This window comes from Phodopus roborovskii, unplaced genomic scaffold (genome assembly GCF_943737965.1).
Source record: "Phodopus roborovskii unplaced genomic scaffold, PHOROB, whole genome shotgun sequence".
In the NCBI taxonomy this organism is placed as follows: Eukaryota; Metazoa; Chordata; class Mammalia; order Rodentia; family Cricetidae; genus Phodopus; species Phodopus roborovskii.
Window position 1 is genome coordinate 25,986,080 of NW_026126434.1, and position 20,324 is coordinate 26,006,403.

General features: G+C 38.0%; 1 protein-coding gene across 1 annotated transcript in view; it reads right to left on the bottom strand.

Moving 5' to 3' along the window:
- The window catches only part of Zfand3 (zinc finger AN1-type containing 3), a 191,604-nt gene that overhangs the window by 135,375 nt on the left and 35,905 nt on the right, over positions 1-20,324 (bottom strand). The gene's annotated exons all lie outside the window — the stretch shown is intronic.

Sequence of the window (20,324 nt, forward strand, 5' to 3'; positions counted from 1 at the left end):
CCATAATCACTGGCACCTACTGTCCCCATCACTTTTATCTCCTCCTCTTTCCTCTCATTCAGATCCTGGTCAATAATGACCTTGTTTTAAATTCTTCCTTCAGCTGCTCCCAATCAAATTCTTTTTTCATGTCCTTTCATCTGCTAATAATAGCTATAATTCACTGACTACTAACTAGGATGGACATTTAACATACATTATCTTATTTATCATCCCAGGATCCCTCAGATGGATATGACCATATTGCCTGTTTCACTATTTTAAAAAGTTCACATTCCTGTCTGTATAACCAGGAAACACTCTATAACTGGCTATAAGTAATGAGTATTAAGGAAATGTTCCCCATCTCCTCCAAGATATTCTTAAACTGGGGGGAGGGGATCTAAAAAAAAAAGACCACAGCATACTTTCTTCATCCCCATTTGACCTGCAAACAGCTTTCCCAAAACATACATCTAGAGATGGCAGATAGTTACATATGTGAACTCCTGTCAGATTTAACTCTTAGGCCATCCTCTCATCCTCCTTTTCACAACACAGCACTAGTAACACACAGCCAGCCAAGGCCTACAAAGATCAATTTATACACCAGGTGCAACTCTCTGAGGCTTACCTGACCCATCCTGTTCCAAGCAAACTCATGCTTAGAGGTCCTTCCAAAGACTTCCAAGAATATGCTACATTGGGCAAATTGACCTATTTGCAGCTTCATTCCTAAGCAACTCTCCTCCCAACACTAAGCCTTTGGTCAGAGTTGCCCTGACAAATAGAATAAGCCAATTTTCTTCTGTCCTTTACTAAATTTTACAATAAGCCTCAGATCTGGGTGTGGTAGTGCATACCAACCATTCCACCACTTGGGAAAAAGGAGGCTGATGCCAGACCTGGGCTACATAGCAAAAACCTTGACTCATAATGCTAACAACCACAACTTGTTGTGGGGGGGGGGGGGGAGATGTGGGGGAGCTTCCCACAGGAGGTATTTAACTATTTATGCCAAAGATTACAGGACAGAAAAATAATTCTCATGTAACACTGAAGTCTATTCGTTTCACAATGAAAAACAAGGGCTTCTGCTCTCCACAGAAGCCGAAGGGTGCACACCAATACCAGTCTAGCACATTAGCAGCTCATGAGAATGCTCCCACAACTGCAGAGTTGGTCTGTACAGGTCAAGTCTGCTCTCTGATAAAGTACAACAAACTCTGGCCTCCACCTACACAAGACTAGACAACCAGTACTCCTGTCAGCTGAGATGGAGGCTGAAGGATTCTTCTGGGACCTTTAACTTCCCCAAAGAAGCAGGTTAATCCCTATGTTTTCTCTTCTTCATGCAGTATCTAAAGAGCCAGCTGTACAAGGTCTACTGGCAAGCCTGCGCCCGCACAGAGCTGGCAGCAGTGCAGCTCCATGCTCACCTGTTGTAAAATCTAGCTCCACAAAACTTGTAAGAAAAAACAATCCAGCGGGGTGGGGGTGGGAGGACAAAATAATATTTTTTCCTCAGTCTCCTTGATCTCTCTTCAGCTAGTTTATTCAAAGTGCCAAATCAGAACTCTCACCATCCTCCAGAGTTGGCTGACCCCTTTTACCCTAACCTTTAAAAACAGCTATACTTCTTCCAAGTTGCTCAAATCAAAATCTCAGGTGGCAGCTTTAACTCCCTTCATTTCTGCTGTTTTCTGGATGACACTCAGCAAGACCCACCAGCTCCACTTGCAACCATACTTGTTACAAGCCTCTGCCCTTCAAACCCTCTGGCCATCACAAATGGCTTTTCATTGTCTCCTGCCTTCTTACAATGATTTTCCACCTAACAGCCAGGGTAATCGTTTTAAAAGGATGCTATGCCTTTTTTTTTTTTTTTTTTTTTTTTTTTTTTTTTTTTTTCCCCTTTTTGGTTTTTCAAGACAGGGTTTCTCTGTGTAGCCCTGGATATCCTGGAACTCATACTCTAGACCAAGCTGGCCTTGAACTCAGAGATCCACCTGCATCTGCCTCCCAAGCACTAAGACTAAAGGTGTGTGCTGCCACCATCCAGCAGGCTGTTTTCTTAATGTCACACAACCATTTCCTACAGTCATTAATTTAATCTTATGTATGTATGTATGTATGTATGTATGTATGTATGTATGTATGTATTTATGCATTTACTGCTAAGGCCTTGTGTGTCCTCTGTGGTCTGGCTCTGCCAACCTTCCTCCTCCTTTCTATTTTCACCTCCACTCACCATACTGCATTGGCCTTTTTTCTGTTCTCGGAATGGACCATTAGAGCCTTTCCCATGCTCTTCCCTGCATCTGCAAGTCACTGTGAAGTGGTCCCACCTAGTTCAGACCTCTCAGATTGAAAAACTACTTCAATCAGTTCCACGTTTTTTTCCCCCTCACAACCCACAGAAGTGTATCTCAGCACTTGTCTTTTTGCTCTTTTGTTTTTGTTTTGAGACAGAGCAGTATGAAGCACAGGCTGGCCTCAAACTTGCTGTGTAACTGAGGATGACCTACAGTCATAATTCTCCTCCTAACTATCCGAATCTTTTGATTAGGTTAATGTTATCACCTCTGGTTTATTGATGATCTTTAAACAATATCAAGTACTATTAGTGCCATAAAAGCAACAATGCTCTTGGTCACTTTCATTTGTCATTTTATCTGTTTCATATTTTTTGTATGAGGACACACATGTGCGATGGCATAAGAGTGAAGGTCAGGGAACAATTTCTGGCCCACTTCTCTTGCTGCTCTGTAATTTTGTTCTAGGCTACACAGCATTGTAAACACTCAATCTACTGTGTATTCACACTATATTTTGTTGCACTCTTATTATTGCATGCATTACCTTTTTCCCAGCTATTTTTCTATTATAAATACTGCCACAATGAATATTGTTAGACATAGATCTCTGGTAATGAACCTGTATCTGAATGATTTTTCTTTAAAAATGTTTCAGAGAGTTTACTAGATGAAAAAGTGTGAATTTTGTACATGCTGTGTGAAGTTACGTCCTGTGTCAGTTTTACTTGCTTTTTTCAAAACATTCTGCCCAATACTAGGTATTTTTATTTTCAAGTCTTTGCTTTATGGAAAAATGATTATCTTGTTTAATGGTGTGTGTTTTCCTCCTCCCCAATTTTGTATAAAGAACAATTTTAATTATATTAATTTAACACTGGGTTTTGGGGATATTAATTTTTTGAACTTTAATTTTTCAACAAAGGAAAAGAAATCTCAAAATGGAGGGAAAATTGAACTCTGGTTCTCCCAAACCCCAGCCCAGCTCCAACCTCCACCAATTAAATACCAGAGTAGGAAAAGTGCCATGCAAAAGAACCCAAGCAGGTAAACAAGTTGATTATCATTCATGTGAACTTTGAAATTAGAGAATAGAGTTTTTTGGATGTTTTCCATGTGCTGTATACATGGAAGAAGGGGGGAACATGCATGTGCACCATGTGTTCTTTGCATGTGCATGCAGGTGCACCAGGCATTTCTATGTCATGTAGGTGCATGTGCATCTTCCTCAATCACTTCCTGTATTTTCCTTAGGTAGGGTCTATCACTGAGCCTGATGCTTCCTGATTCTGTTAGTCTAGCTAATCTTGCCCCAGGGATTTCATTGTCTCTACCTCCTGAGAGCTAGGAAGGATTTCAAGCAAGCTGCCCAGTTTTTATGTGGTTTCTGGAGATCTAAACTCCAGTCTACAAGCTTGGATGGTCAGTACTGAGTCAGCTACCCAGCCCCAGGTGACAGTTAAAGAGAACTTTTTCAGTGGGAAAGTGCTTACACTGTGGAAGCATGGAGACCTGAGTCCCACCCATAGCACCCACATAAAAACGGGTGGCAGTACACTTCTGTAACCTAGCACTGAGGGTGGGGGAGGGAAATCTCCAAGGACTCCAGCTTAACCAACAAGCTCCAAGTTCACTAAGAGACTCTGTCTCAAAAGATAAGGTGGAAGGGATAGAGAATTACTGTTCTCAGAGGAGACCTAAGTTCAGTTCCGCAGTTCCAGGGTATCTGACCACAGGCACCAAAACACATATGAGGCACAAACAAACATTCAAGCAAAACACTCAAACACATAAAAATAAATAAAGTCTTAAAAAAATAAAATGGAAAATGGTAGCAGAGGACATCCAATATTGACCTTTAACCTCTTACATTCATCCATGTACAGGTGCAGACACCCAAATACAAAACCACCCAGCCTGAAGAGGAGAGTACAGCAATGTCCACATACCAAGCTGACTGGGTGCAATGGAACCATAGCAATTTCTAGAGAGGATTCTGTACCCCTTGGCAGCCATCTAACAGTTTATAAAAATTTAGTGGTGATACTAAATGAAGGCAGAGAAAGAAATTTGAGAGACCACTTTGAAAAGTATATCAAGACTAAAAGACAAAAGGAAAAGAAAAGGAGACAGGGTGGAGGAGAGAATGAGGGAGGAGGGGTGGGGAGGGAGGAGAGGAAGAGGATCTGTTTTCACAATTTCTGATGATCATGATTCAGCTGACAAGGTTTTATTTAGAAATATCCCTCGCGTCTTTCAAACTCATTCTGTAGACCAGGCTGGCCTCAAACTCAAAGACCCACCTGCCTCTGCCTCTCTGCCTCTCTGCCTCCCTGCCTCTGCCTCTGCCTTCTGAGTACTGAGACTAAAGGTGTGCACCACCACACTTAGAAATACCACACTATTTATTAACAGGTGCTAACTATGGAGTTCTCAACAAGATGTGCAGTCCACTGAATCACAAAGAAGTCATATGAATAGAGCTAGCAACTTCTGAGTTGTTAAACTATAGTAGTTGAAGTGAGTATTAAACTGTAGTAGTTGAAGTAAGTTTGAGCATGGCAGAGACCATGGTGACAAGGAGGCTATGGTAGAAGTAGTGGGGCTGAGACAGTTAAGGAAAGGATAGTGGTGACATCTACAGCGGTGGTTAAAGTAGTAGAGGAGGCCACTGTGGAGATCAGGATGTGGAGACCAAGGTGGAAGATAGAAAATGAAGGTAAAGGAAAAAATGTCTATAATGAAGCAAGAAATGTTGGTATAATCATAGTACTAGTGGAAATACTGTTTTAGAAATCACAGTGGACAACAGCAACCAAATTGAGGGAGGGGCAGTTCTGGTGAAACTGTGGTGGGTAGAGTAGCAACAGGCTTTTAAAAGCACAGGAGAGAACATGGAAAGGTGTCAGCAAAGCTACAGGTTGCTTTAAGACAGTTGTCTTAAACACATTAAAGAAATGAATCCTAGTTAAGAGTGGCTACTGCAGCTTCAACAGAAACCTTCCTTGTTCAGGACTGTCACAATAGTCTGCAAATCTGCAGCTATCAATTAATGCAGCAAAGTGTCAATCTGATGCGGCTCTTCACGTTTTCTGTCTGCTATAGCTTTTTTCTTTTTCTCTTTGCATTGACTGCAGTGATTACACATCCCTGTAAACTGTGGCATTAACACCAGGATTGAAATACTAACAAAATGTTTTAAAGATTTTATTTATGTGTATCTGTATCTGTCACATGTGTGCAGGTGCCCTTGGAGACAGCCTGATGGAGATGCTGGGAACTGAACTCAGGTCCTCTGGAAAAGCAGCACACATTTTAACCACTGAGCCATTTCTCCAACCCCTACAAATTTTTACCTTTAAAAAACAAACAAACAAACCTTCAGGATAATTAATTGTGGGTAATTAAAGTAATATTTTCTAATTAGTTTGAATTCTATAAATTTGTGTTTTTTATGAAGAGTACTACCTCTCAGTACCCAAAATGCACATACATGCCACTGCCAAGCCCTCCTAAAACTGTCAGCATAAACATTGTAATCGATAATCCAGTCCCCCTATGTATTTATTTTCCTCAGCACACTCATCAGTAAAAAATACTAGAAAACTAAAGAATAAAACACACCAAGCTCGCTGAGCAATGGTGGCACATTCGAGAGGTAAAGGCAGGTGGATCTCTGTGGCCAGCCTCATCTACAGAGCAAATTCTGGGGCAACCAGGGCTACATAGAGAAACACTGTATTGAAAAAAACTCAAACAAAACCATACCAAGTTCTTCCAATATTCTTGCAGTAACTTTTCTAGGCTAGCGATGAGTTTAAAACAAGAAATACGTAGATTCTACAAAGGGACATACTTCTAATTTTGGGGTGTGTGTGTGTGTGTGTGTGTGTGTGTGTGTGTGTGTGTGTGTGTGTACACTACTCTTTTTTAACTTTTATGTGCATTTGTTATTTTACCTGCATGTCTGTCTGTGTGAGGGTGTCAGATCTCCTAGAACAGGAGTTAGACAGTTGTGAGCTACCATATGGGGCTGGGAATTGAACCTGGGTCCTCTGGAAGAGCAGTCAATGCTCTTAACCACTGAGCCATCTCTCCAGCCCTCTGGTTGGTTTTGCTTAGTCTGGTTTAAGTTTCTTTTTCTTTCTTTCTTTCTTTTTTTTTTTTTTTTTTTTTTTTTTTTTTTTTTTAAGATTTATTTATTTATTCTGTATACAGTATTTTGCCTGCATGTATGTTTACACACCAGAAGGGGGCACCAAATCTCATTACAGATAGTTGTGAGCCACCATGTGGTTGCTGGGAATTGAATTCAACACTTCAGAAGAGCAGCAGCCAATGCTCTTAACTGCTGAACCATCTCTCTAGCCCTTGGTTTTGGTTTCTTAAAACAAAATCTCACTCTGTAATCCAAGCTGACTTCCTATTTGTGGCACCTCTCCTGCCTCAGCCTCAGAGGTGCTGGCATGGACCAACAGGACTAGTGAGATCTCTTTGTTACACAGCAAGCACTAATCTCCAAATGATGAATAATCACAGATCTTCAGTCAACCTTCTTTAACACCTGGCAGATGAATGAAAGGGTGAGAGAAAGAGGACAGAGAACAAAGGAGGAAAGGTACAATGAACAAATGGGTTCACTCTAAAATAGTTTCAGTTGCCTTAGACAAGATTAGATGAATACTAGTGCCTGCCTGCCACCTAAAATAGCATAGTCTAAACTCCTACCATAAACAGGAAGCAGCAAACAGCTCTACTAAATTATCAGTCCAGTTCATTCCAGGCAAACAAGAAAAAAAGCCAATTCAAACAGATGCCATCCTGGCTGTTGTACATCACTCAGTCATTCAGAGGATGGCTGTACAGTGTCCTTTCTAAAGGAATATTCAAAGGAAATGACATATGTGTTAATAAGGGGGATTAGTTCTAAACTGCAGCAACGCCAATCCTGCTCATTTTAAAAACTAATTCAAAGTAAACATAGTGAGACACAAAGACCACATGCATTCAGGTTTATGCTCAGGCAGCCAAGTTATATTTAAGGATCCCATGTCTTAACACATTTTTTCAATTACCTATCGGTTTCATCATGAATTTGAATAAAAGACTTCTGCCATGCTTTCCCATGCTGAGGTAAGCCAATCCACCATAAACCACAAGGGCAAAGCAAATAACTCCATATTAATTACAGACATTATTGATATAACACATTCTCACTTCACAGGTAAGATGTAACCTTCCAAGATTCTATCCATAATTAACCAGCACTATAATGTGCAGTTTCAGAGATCCAGAAAAAAGAAACAGACAACTTTATCTGAGCTTAAGAAAAAAAAAAAAAAAAAAAAACTACAAACCAAAAAGGGGAAATCTAGTCTGTCTGATTAACTGATCTATTAGAAAAGAGATTATTTACTATCAAGAAAATTCTTTTGAGTGGGTTCTATGGATTTCTCTCCCATTTTGCTGAGTGTTGAACGGCATTCAAACACCACTTTAAAATCACAAGCAACTCCTAAAAGAAAATCTACCTCACACTTTCATGTATAGCTACCACAGTAACTCCTCTCTAAACTTCTAAGTACAAATGAAGATGCAGCACACCAAGGAGCTACCTGTGAGAGGGAATCAGGAAATATGTCATGTGGCGTTGTGGCAAGCATTTCTGCTTCTTTAACTATGGCCCTGTTGCAATTGTTCTCTAAGGTGACCTTTGCATTCCAGGGAAGAGAAAGGGGCTGGGGGTGGAGTAGGGGGGGACGACGGAGGTAGGGAGAGGTTGTCTAGCCATCTTCCTTGTCTCCTACCTCCTTTTTCTATTTGACCTGAAGAGGTTTCTCTTGATCCAAAAAAATTCCTTCTCGATTTATTCCCAAAATTCTCAAAGATTAGGCAATCTAGAAAGAAATTTTCATCTCCCAAAATGCTAGAGTACCTGGCCACTAGCCACATTCCCTACCCCAGCCATCTTCCTCTGAAAAACAGATCTTTGGTCAGCTGATATTCTGTTCCAAATGTGTTTATTTCTACACATTCAGCCTGGGCCCTCTTCTGAGATACTTTATAAACAGTCCAGCAGTTTATTTTCCAGTACTCCCCTAACTTTTCATAGCTTTGGCCCCAAGTTTCAAAGCATCCTCATACACAATTGCACTTTATGGGGTATATTTACCAAGAAATCTCAGGAAGAGAATTCAGCATCTTTTCAGCTATGCAGTTTAAGAAGGTATCTTGAAATTGCACTTATTTATTTAGTGTGTGTGTGTGTGTGAACCAATAGAGGGCAGAGGACTCTCCTTCCTCGATGTACTTTCTAGCAATCAAGCTCAGGGTGTCATGCCTGTCACCAAATGTCTTTACCAGCTGAGCTAACTCACTGGTCCAGGAAGCTCTTTTAAAGTAAGTATTCTACATAGCCCCCAGTGTATAATTATTTTAAGCAATGGATACTCAAACAATTTTAAAAAACATTCTGAAATAAAATACCATGTGGTCAGAAAGTTTCATCCTATACATTACTTACCAAACAAATACAAACCAAAATTTATTGATTCACTCAAACTCTGCTACGCAAATGAGAATATGACCTGGCATTATATTGCCCCCTACTCAAACCACTAATGTTTTTAAACTTTAAAAAGGCACTAAAATAATTTTTTAAAAGCAAGTTATTTTTATGATGTTATGATTTCACTTTTTTCACTCAACCACTAAGGCTTTTAAAATTAACTTTATTATTAAAAACTTGAAAATCACATACCAAAATTAACCAGATCCAAAGTCTACACATTTCAATGAACTTTTATATAGTTAAAATAGGCATTCAGAATCAGTGGAGTTTCTCACTGGATTTTACACTTTCACTATTAAATGTTTATGCATTCATCCACTACCAAGAACAAACAAACAAACAATAAATAAATAAATAAGAGTTGAAATTAGAAAAAGATTTAACAATATGCCCCCTTTCATGACTCATGTCCCATTACCTGCATTCAATTCCTTCCTCATCCCCTAATATTCAGGGGATATTTCTTGTCCTCTTTGAAACGTGTTATACTGTGGCCACATGTACATTTGTTTACATTTGGTTAGGCTCCAAATAAGAGGGAAAACATGCAGTTCTTTTTCTTTCCGAGATTGTGTGACCTTGCTTAGTATTACATTCTACACCCATCCATTTTCATGCAAATCCTGTGGTTGCATTTTTCTTTAGAGCTGAATGTATTTTATTAAATGCACACACAAGCATATAAACATACACACACAATTTTTGTTAGCCATTCATCTGTTGATACATATCTAGGTTGATTCAGATTCTTAACTACAGTGAATAAAGCAGCAATCAGCATGGCTTCAAACACTACTTAAAATATTATGTATATTTTAAATACTCTACAACTTCACCTTAATACTAAGTATCTTGCAAATAAAATAAATAAATAAACTGCTTAGAGGTCCAGAGAAAGCAAGAAATGAGTCCCAACTGAAAGATAACTGGATGGTTTTCTGCCAAACCTCAGCCAAGAAAAACAGAGTCAGAGATCTATGCTACAATGAAAGAAACTAAAGAGAAGTAATAACCAATTGTAGACCCCATGAACGAGTTTTGAGATCCTAAATTTGAGAGGTGAGAAAGGGACTACTAGGGCTTCTTGAGTGATAATTGGGCAAATTTCAATGCAGTCTACCAAACAGTTAACTGCTTGTTAACTGTTAACTATGTTAACTGCTCATTTCCTAAGTGTGACAAACAAGACTGGTTATGTGACCTGGTATTTAGAGTATTCACACCAGTGGAAAAGTATCTGATCTCCAAAGACAAGTGTGGGTGTTAATGTTAATCGGTGGGTTGTTAAAATACAAAAGTCCATGACACTCCCCTATACAGACTTATCCCTCTGTGGTGTTAAAAAAAAGACTGTACATCCAAAAAACAAAAAGTCCATAAATTCCCATTATATAACAGCCTGTCCATCAACTGGCAAATGGACACACTGTATGCTCCATCACCCAGAGAATGAAACACTCTTTATCAATAAGTAGCACTCTGGGAAGGTATTAAATGTGATGTAGATGAACCACAAACATTCTGCTCAGAGCAGTTAATCTCAAAAGCCTGAGTTGTATCACAACTCTTCAAGGCAAATCAAGTAAGAGGCCATGGGATGTGCAGCACACAAAGAGACACAGAAATTATTAGTCAACAGGCCTGAAGGAATTTTTCCAGAGTAATAATAGAAATGACCTGAAATTTTATTAAAGTCATGGGCATGGAACTTTATAAATTAGTAAGATCCATTCATCTGTACAACAACAAGTAGCTTTTATGGTATGTATATTACATTCAATAAAGCTGTTAATAAACTGGAATTGGAACAAATCTATAGTCTGAAGAAAGAGGACATGATTTGGAAAGTGAGTGCATTCAATTATCTTCTAGGACTGACTGAAAAGTCAAATCAGCGGGCTAACATATAAAACTAAAGTGAGTTACATTTCTACAAAAACAGGTAATAAGTTTCCATATAATTTCACTTGAATAGTATAAACCACAATCCCTTACTTCCACATTTCAAAAGCCATTTGATAATCTAAACTAGGACTTCAAAAAAGCAAAAAGCACATAAAAGATGCTAGTTGTGATTAGCAAACCATAAGCAAAATACAAGTCCAAGCAACAATAGAACAAATGTCACACCCATAATAAAAAGTATCCACACTAAACAGAAAGTGTGGTATCCTGGGTGTAAAACATTGAAAACCCTGTATACTGTTAGTGGAATCAAATGTCACAGCCACTGACTGATCCCAACAAGGCAAACAGTAAAATTCACACATCCATATAGGTAGAAGAAGGCAGACTGGAGGTCCCAGGGGTCGGATAAAAAGAGGTGTCAAAGAGGGGAAATGGCCACTCAACTGGGGAAGGGCTCTATAAAATGATAAAATGTTGTAGAACCAGCCATTTTCATCCTATTTAAACCTGTTTTTGTCTGCTGCCTCTATCTTTTAAAATATTATTTGCGTATGTATAGCTTTGAAGGAGTGTGTGGGCCATGGTATGTAAGTAGAAGGGTGAGATCAGAAGACAACCTGAAGTAGTCTGTTCTCTCTTCTAGCAAATGGGTTCTGGGGATCAAACTCAGGCTGCCAGGCTTGGTGGCAAGCACCTTTATTGCTGAGGCATTAAGTAGCCAGTCCTTCTACCTGTGTATATGCCACAGGTCATAGTGTGGGTCTGCCACAGCATTTAACACTTATTGAGGACTTGCCACTTTGCTACAAAGAAAATACCCTGTGAGCTTTGGTTTAGTCTTCAGAAACCTGTAAGGTGGGTAGTTACAAAAGCTCTTTTTTTTTTTATGTGTAAGAAACAAAGCCCAGAGAAACAAAACAAATAAACTGATTAGAGGCCAAGCTGGGATTCAAACCCTAATATTTTTCAAGATTAACTCAAACATAAAAATGGAATAAATTAAATAGCCTGTTAATACCTTTCTAGCAATAAAACTATGAACGAGCTACATGAGAAGATGAAAATGCCATCCTTCCCAGCCTGTCCTGGTAATGGTTTTTCAGTTGTACACATCATTGCTTCCTTCCACAAAAACACTATTATTTTATTGCTCTCATTAACACTTGCAGAGAACCAAATAAAGATAACTGGCACCACTCATTTCAAAGTCAATCAAAAAAGTGGGAGGAGAAAATATAGCTGAATACAAACACCCAAAGACATGTTTTAATTACATGTCACAGGCCCCATGAAGTGGCTTGGAAGAGAATGGCCCTAAAAGGAATGGCACTATTAGGAGGTGTGGACTTGTTAGAGTAAGTATGTTACTATGGAGACAGGCTTTGAGGTCTCATATATGCTCAAGCCACACCCAGTAAGACAGATCACTTCCTGTTGCTTGCAAGGAAAGACACAGTACACTTAACTACTTCTCCAGCACCATGCATGCCACCATGTTGCACCAGATAATAATGGACTAAACCTCTGAAAATGTAATCCACCCCAATTAAATATTTTTCCTTAATAAGAGTTGCCACAGGGTCATGGTGTCCCTTCATAGCTATAGAAATCCAAACTAAGGCACCCCACAAGATACAAGTGAGAACTATGACTGGTATTTAAGAAATAAAAAGAACTTATTTGCATTGCTCTGAAATATAGGAATTCAACATTTATAATATAGCTAAGATGTTATACGTTGTACCTTTCAGGGCATAACTAAAACCAAAATAGCTTGAGTGTTTGCATTAACTCATGATACTCCGCTATCAAACTGTACCTAACTCTGCATTTGAGCAATCTTCTATGAATCAAGACCAGCTGCCTGTGTGCATAACACACACACACACACACACACACACACACACACACACACACACACACACACGCAAACCCTACAAAACATGTAGGATGGTGCCTGACAAAACCAGAATGAAGTAATTACCCAAGACTTGAACTGTGCACCTGGCTCTGTGAACACAGTGAGAATGAGACCCACCTCACAAAGCTCATGAGCCAGGACACCAGTCACTAAGTGGGCTGCTGTGTAAGTAGCCATCTCTTCTCATCACAGCCCTTATTTTACTTTTAGATATGAAGACTCTGTTTCACCCTTCCCTGTGGCATTATAGGATTATCACTTTGTCATTTCAATCCCTTAAAATTCTAGTTTTCGTTTCACATGGAAAAAAATGTACATCCAGGCAGCCTCTATTATTATTTCAAAGCAATTGGAAAATCCCAGAATCCCCATTTCCACTGGGCTGAGACTTTCCAATATGCCTAATAATGATACTTTATGACCTAGAAGTTCCAATGAATTGGTAGTAAGAAAACATTGATCTGCTTCAGTGGCATTGTAATTGGAATGGTGATTAAATGCATCATGTTAAATTTACCCTGGGCCTTTTCCAATGTGCAAATATAAAATGAGCTCTCAGCATCAGCAGAGCCTAAACTACTCTCTTTCCTTCTGAACTGATATTCCTCCTGCATGTCAGAGGTGGTCTGTTTTGAGTATCCCCATTAATAATTAGGTAGCATAACATGACAAACTATATAGGCCCATATAGGCTTCTACAGAATGTACACTACCCAACAAACTATGCTTTATTTAGCAACTTGGGACAGCCTTGTGTGTGAGAGATCAGTGCATTTGCACCACTATAGTTAATGGTCTGTCAGCATTTCCATTATAAAGCAATTTTCAAAGGTTTATTGCTCTGCTGAAGAATTTGCTCTGAGCTAAAATTTGGCATTCCAGAAAAGCAAAAACTGTATGTAGCCTGTAGTTGTTTATTCCCTTCCAAGTAAGCCAAGTAGGTTGCTTTTGCCTTTTTTTTTTTTTTTTTTAAGTTAATCTGTTTTTTTATTTTAGAATTTCCTCATAGAGCCCTATGGGAATATCTACAAAACAAACCCCACACCTCACAAAGGGGCTATTGTTCCATAATAGCAACTTGTAACAACGTGCAAGGTACAGAGCATAGATCCCAACTCATGTATAAAAAGGTAATTTTTTAAAGTTTCTGATGAACTGCAAATTTTAAATGGCTTTTATCCATCCTATCTAGTTATGATGAATTTATTCATGCTGTGACAGTATCTGACAAGAGATTAATAACAAAATCAATGTATGCTTAAACATCTCAGTTACAAAGCTTCCTTTATCCTTCCCACTCAAGAATCATACTATACTTGTCCTAAGGGGCAGACTTCTGTTCAATTCCACCTATGGCTTCTAGTTAAAAGTCATTAAGGCTCTGGTAAAACTGAGGGAGCAAGAAAGAGTAGTAAAACAGGAGGGGAGGCTCTAAAAATCTGGAACCAGATGATCACCCACTGAAAGACAAAGTCCAGGAAAAAAAAAAAAAAAGGTAATTTGTAACTTTGGAACATTTGTATGGTAAACTACTGATCATGATCAAAAGTTTATGATCAAACAATGAACAAGTATCAGCTATTGCAGTACTTTAGTTTCTGGCTACTGAACCTAACAGGAAAACAAACACTTATACATTTAAATTACAGCATTTTTCAGTTGCATAACCAATCCTGACACTACTCTGCCCAATACATACAAGACTTGTAAGCTAAGTACTTTTCTACAAAGTTGGAGATTCACTGGGTCTTCATGCTTGTCCAGCAAGCTCAAAGCCCCAGGTTTGCTCCTCAGCACCTAAAAGGAAACTAAACTCTTCTAAGCTTTGACAAGTCCCATGTACAAAGATCCTCCAAAGGAAGGATTGCTAACAGAAGCCACCTTCTAAAGCGATTACACTGGGCCTGGTGGTTCATGCTTACTTTCCAGCTCAGAGGCAGGGGCTAGGGCAGAAACATCACCCCAGGTTGAAGGCCAGCCTAGGCTACAGAGTGAGATGCAAGACAGCCTGAGCTATAGTGTCTCAAGAAGCAAAATACAAAAACCAAAAACAAATCCATTTTGTGGAGCCCAATAAAGACTTATTCTTGATGATGCAAATATAGTTTGCTATACTTTCCCAAGTTGTCACAAGCTGAAATTATTCTAGCATGTCAAACTATTTTCAAAGTAACAAAGTAAACAATTCAGAACAATGACTATACTAGTCAAATGAAACCCATTGCTGATTACACATACTGTAAAGATGGGCATGAAAGCACCAGAGAAAAAGAGCTAACAATATAGACACTGGAGTCACTGGATAGGGATTCGTATGTTGCTTTAACAATCTCTATAAATGATTTTTAATTCAATTACAAATTTACTCCACCTTTAGCTTTGATGAGCACTAATCATTTTCCAAACTTAGAAATAAAGATGCTCAAGTGAAAAACAAATGTATTGGGTCTGGAGAGATGGCTGTGCAATTAAGAGCACTGGCTTCTCTTCCAAAGGACCCAGACTGGATTTCCAGCACCCACATGGTGGCTCACAATCATCTATCTCTTCAGTCCCAGGGTACCCAATATCCATTGTGGGCAGCAGACACACACCTGTTGCACAAACATATACGGACGCCAAGCACCAGTACATATGAAAGAATATATATTTTTAAGCAGATAATAAAAGAGAACAAACTAAAGTAATAATCAAGAATGGTCCTCAGCAGCTATAAGTACTCCTATCAACTGGTCTAATTCAAGGAGTCAGAGGTACAGAAAAAAAGAAATTCTATCAGAGTCCCCAGCCAGCACCAGGTCCCTCCAGTATTAAGCAGAGCAAGACCTGAGAATCCTTTCGGCTTGTGACGAACCTCAAGAAAGACTAAACTGGCTGTTGAGATGCACTGGACTACTTCAACCAACTTGAGTTTCTCTAAAAGGCTTAACTGAACATGGAGGAAGTTAGTTATTGATTGTTTAATTTCTATGTTCAAAAGACAAACAGCCTCATTAATGATTAAAATAACAGCAAAGGTTTTGTAATAGCCTTTCATTTCTCAGTCGTTTGCCAATCAAATCTTTACTTTCTCAGGAAGCACTTTTCCAGTAAGTTACTAGTAGAAACCATTTAATATCTGCTTTAAGTAAAGAGGGCTCTGGCCACAATGAAAGAAAGAATAAATCACTGAAACTGGGATGGCTCTGTTCTCAACTTCATTTCTAGGGAAGACCACAACAGCCTATTCTGCAATAAAACATGTTTTTAGAAAATCAGTGTATATAAAAGGTTAAAACTCAAAGTTATGACTCATCCCAACACTTGGCTTCTAGATACCCAGACTCTCCCCTGTCAAAGCAACCATTGCTTGTAGTTCCTTCCACTGGACACATTCTATTTTAAAATGGAACTCTCAAGATTCTAAAATTCATAGCACTTCCTAATTTTTCTTCTTCATCCATAATCACCAATCAACTTGCCAATATTTGTTTGTAATATTTTTTTGTTTTCTTTTTCAAGACAGGGTTTCTTTGTGTAGCACTGGGTGTCCTGGAACTCACTTTGTAGACCAGGCTGGCCTTGAACTCATAGATTTCTCTGCTTCTACCTCCAAGTGCTGGGATTAAACTTTAATTCTAATATTTATAAGACAATATTTTATTCCTACTACATCACCACCTGAAACTAAAATAAAAGCTTCACAAAGAGAGTCTGCAGAGTCCTACATTCCTAAAGCATAGAGCACTACCCAGAACAAAATGCACACCTGACATGCACTGGCCAGAGGAGTTAACTATTTTGTAATTACAAGTGCCAGTGCAGCTGTCTGTAAGCTACCTGTTCAAGAGAACATTGGTACTTTTCCATAAATAGGTTAGACTATAGAAACATCATACTCTACTTATGGAGCTAAATAAATTTAAAACCAACTACAATTGTGACCACTCAATACTACCCATTATGTGAAATTATAAATTTTATATTTAATTTCAACATAAAAGGAAGTCTGCTCAAATATCACTTATAAAACTATATTCCCCTACGTCCCCTAAGGCTTTATTGAAAACGAGAGTTCTTCTGCAAGTCTACCCAAGACAATAATTTATAAATAGTAATTTACAATCTCAGGAATAAAATTAAAAAGGTAGTTTTCCAGGTCAAGGTACAAATAAACCACATAAATCAAAACATTAAATGTAAATATGATATGGTAGCCAGATGTGGCACACACTATAATGCCTGCATTCAGGGAAGCAGATAGAGGAGCTATACAAATGTGAGGCCAGCATAGTCTAAATACCAAAAACCCTGTCTCTTTAAAAAGTAATCCCCACACATATGCACAAAGGTGTACAATAGGCCTTTCTGTTTCAATGTTAAATTACTGAACAGTGAACTGCTAAATGGTGAATTGTGCTTGCCAGGCATGCAAAAATAGGATTCTGATCCTAAGACCTGAATAAAATCAGGTATAGTGGAGTACACATGTAATCCCAGCCAGAAACTCCAGGTCATGCTTGGCTATGTACTGAGTTTGAGGCCAGCCTGGGATGCATCAGACCCATCTCAAAAATCAGTAATAAAGATAAATAGCTATAAAGCAAGCCTGGCAACAACATGAATATTCATGAAAAGACTGAAATGTGTTGAAACCACAAAGCATACATTGAAGTTATCTAATTCTATTTACAATGATACAATTACATACATGCTAACAGAGTAATCCATAACATGTATCACAAGATGTTCAATAGTGTGTATAGTATATATCAAAGCAAAGAACAGTTAATTTTGTAACTGTTCGTTAGAGTATGATACATTATCAATAAATATTGGCTGAGTCAATTTGACACACATTAAAAAAATGACCTTTCATCATTATCCAATATCAAATATAAATAGGTACAGCAAACCAATGAAAATAAAGCAAAAAGAATAAAAATATTTATAATTTTGAAAAAACATCAAAAGTTAACATTAACCACATAAAACATTGGTAAATTATATTTTGTTAACATCAGAGATTAAACAAACCAAACTGGGGTAAAGGCTGCAATACATATATGATGTATGTAAAATACACTCTTGAATTCCTATAAAACTGTAAGAAGACTATAATCTCACTTTAGAATACCCAGGTTCTTCACAGTTGTAGGACGTATGTGTAGTCCAAAAGACACATGGAAATCAGCTCTACATCACTAGACATTAGAGATTGGGGGTGCAGCTTTACTACAGAGCCTTGTCTAACATGAACAAGGCCTGGGACCAATCCCTAGTACTAAAAGTAAAGCAATAACCACAGCATCATACCAGTATACACCTCTACCAAAATAACTAAATGTTGGCAAATGTGTGTGCCAGAGTATATTGATTCTAGGAGAGTGAAGTGATGCAACCATTATAAAAAAAAAAAAGCTAAACATTCATAGCTTATAACTCACAAACTCATTCACAAAAATGGACACACATGTATCTTTCTACCAAAAGGTACATACAGAATAATATCCACTGCAGCATCATCCCTAATTAAGGCTCAAAAATCAATGTCCAGCCACAAGAAAACATGCAAGCTGCTCTGTAGTCACAACATGACAATAACTAGTACAACAAATAAAATAAAAACAAACCTTACTGAGATAATGCTGAACAACAACAAAAAAGTGATAATATATATAGTTTATAGTATATTTTTATAGTATATGTTTATAGTATATAAACCTAAATACAGGGTGACAGAGATTAAAACAGTAGCTATTTATAGAGAATGTTTGAGTACAAAAGGGCAAGAAGACTATTTGAGTCACAGAAATACTCTTTACATCGGTTTGATAATTAAATGACTATATTGACACAGATACAAAATAAAAATGTACATTTTTTAATTCATGAAGTTGTATATTTAACATAGTATACCTAAGGATGCATACATAAACTTATAAAAGAGGATTTTATCAGCACTGTACCAAAAAATGTAATTGTTTAAAATGTAAACTTCTAGGATTAAAAAAAAAAAACTAGCTAAATTGAGACTAGAAAATCTAACCAATCTTATAATGTAAAAAAACATACTTTAAAGCTTCAGTGAAAATGAAGAAAAGTTAAATGACTTCAGGGGATTTTACTGGCAATTTCTACAAGTAATACAGTAAATCAATCAAACACAAAACAAAGAACAGAAAGGAAGTAACTCATTTGAGGAGACCAATATAACCTTGCTGCCAACACTCCACACGGGCATTACAAGTACAAAAAGGAAATTTACAGACTTTATTTTCACACATAGACATGGATGAAAATAAAGAAAATTTTGAAAAACAAATGAACAAAAGACAATAGCAGTGACATACACCTATAATCCCAGCACTCAGGAGGCAGAGGCTGGAAGATTTCCATGCATTCAGAGACAGCCTGATCTACAGAGTGAATTCTAGGACAGCCAGGGCTATACAGACAGACCCTGTCTTGGGGAGGGGATGATACAAACTCTTAAAATTAACAAAATAAAACTTGATTAAGAAATGAACAAAAGACCTAAGAGACATCCAAAGACATATAGTGTTGTCTAGTGTGTTTAAGGCTCTAGGTTCAATAACTGACATTGGGTGGATGATTTCACATAGCAAATAAGCATATGAAAAGATACTCAACTCCTTATTCTGTTAATTAAAACAATGAGAGACCTCCACACTTCATCAAAATGCCCAAAATCCAAAACACTACAAGATGTGCTTAAGGGTGAGGGCCAATACAGTCTCACTCACTACTGACAACAATGCAAAAATGGTACTCTGAGAGACTGCCTGACAACTTCTCAAAAACTAAACATTACCAAACAAGCCAACAAACATACTCCTTGCTATTTACCTAAATTAGCTGAACTCACCAAGTCTTGGTTTCTTATTAAATAAAGTATGTGATGTTAAAGCCCATGATGCTCAAAATGGCAGGAGAGGAAGTCTTGAGCATCTGATGAACACTCATAAGACAAAGCACTTAGACCCCTTATACTCCCTCACTGCCACATTATTCTAGCATCTAAGTCCAAGGTAAGTGGAAATTAACAGAGAATGCAGCTTTTCACCACATAATAAAAAAAGCATGTAGGCCATGTTATTAACCCACCTACAGAAGAAACTCAATATCTAAGAGAACAGTTTATACAAGTCCTCCTCTTACAACTGACCCCATCCCATTTTAAAGGTTAACTTTCTGTGGATAATTAAAAGTGTAGACCAATTTAAGCTAGGCATGGTAACACACACCATTAATCACAGCACTCAAGAGGCAGAGGCAAGCGTATTTGAGTTCAAGGCCAGCCTTGTCTACAGAGTGAGTTCCAGGACAACCAGGGATGTTACAGAGAAACCTTGTCTCAAAAAAAAAAAAAAAAGATTTAAACAAAAATGAAAATTAACATAATCTGAAGAATAGCATTGAGGTCTGCTGTCAAGTTACAATTTTCCAAGGATCCCAGAAAAGTGTGGGACAAAAGAAAGGAGTCTAAGAAGTAGTTCCATGCAAGAGTGATCCAACTGGCATAGAAATAGTATGCCCTAAAAGAGTAAGCCAGAAATGGGTGTGTCATTGTGTATTCTTACAGAATGCAACTGCAATTCAGATGTTAATTCTCTTAAAATATAACATC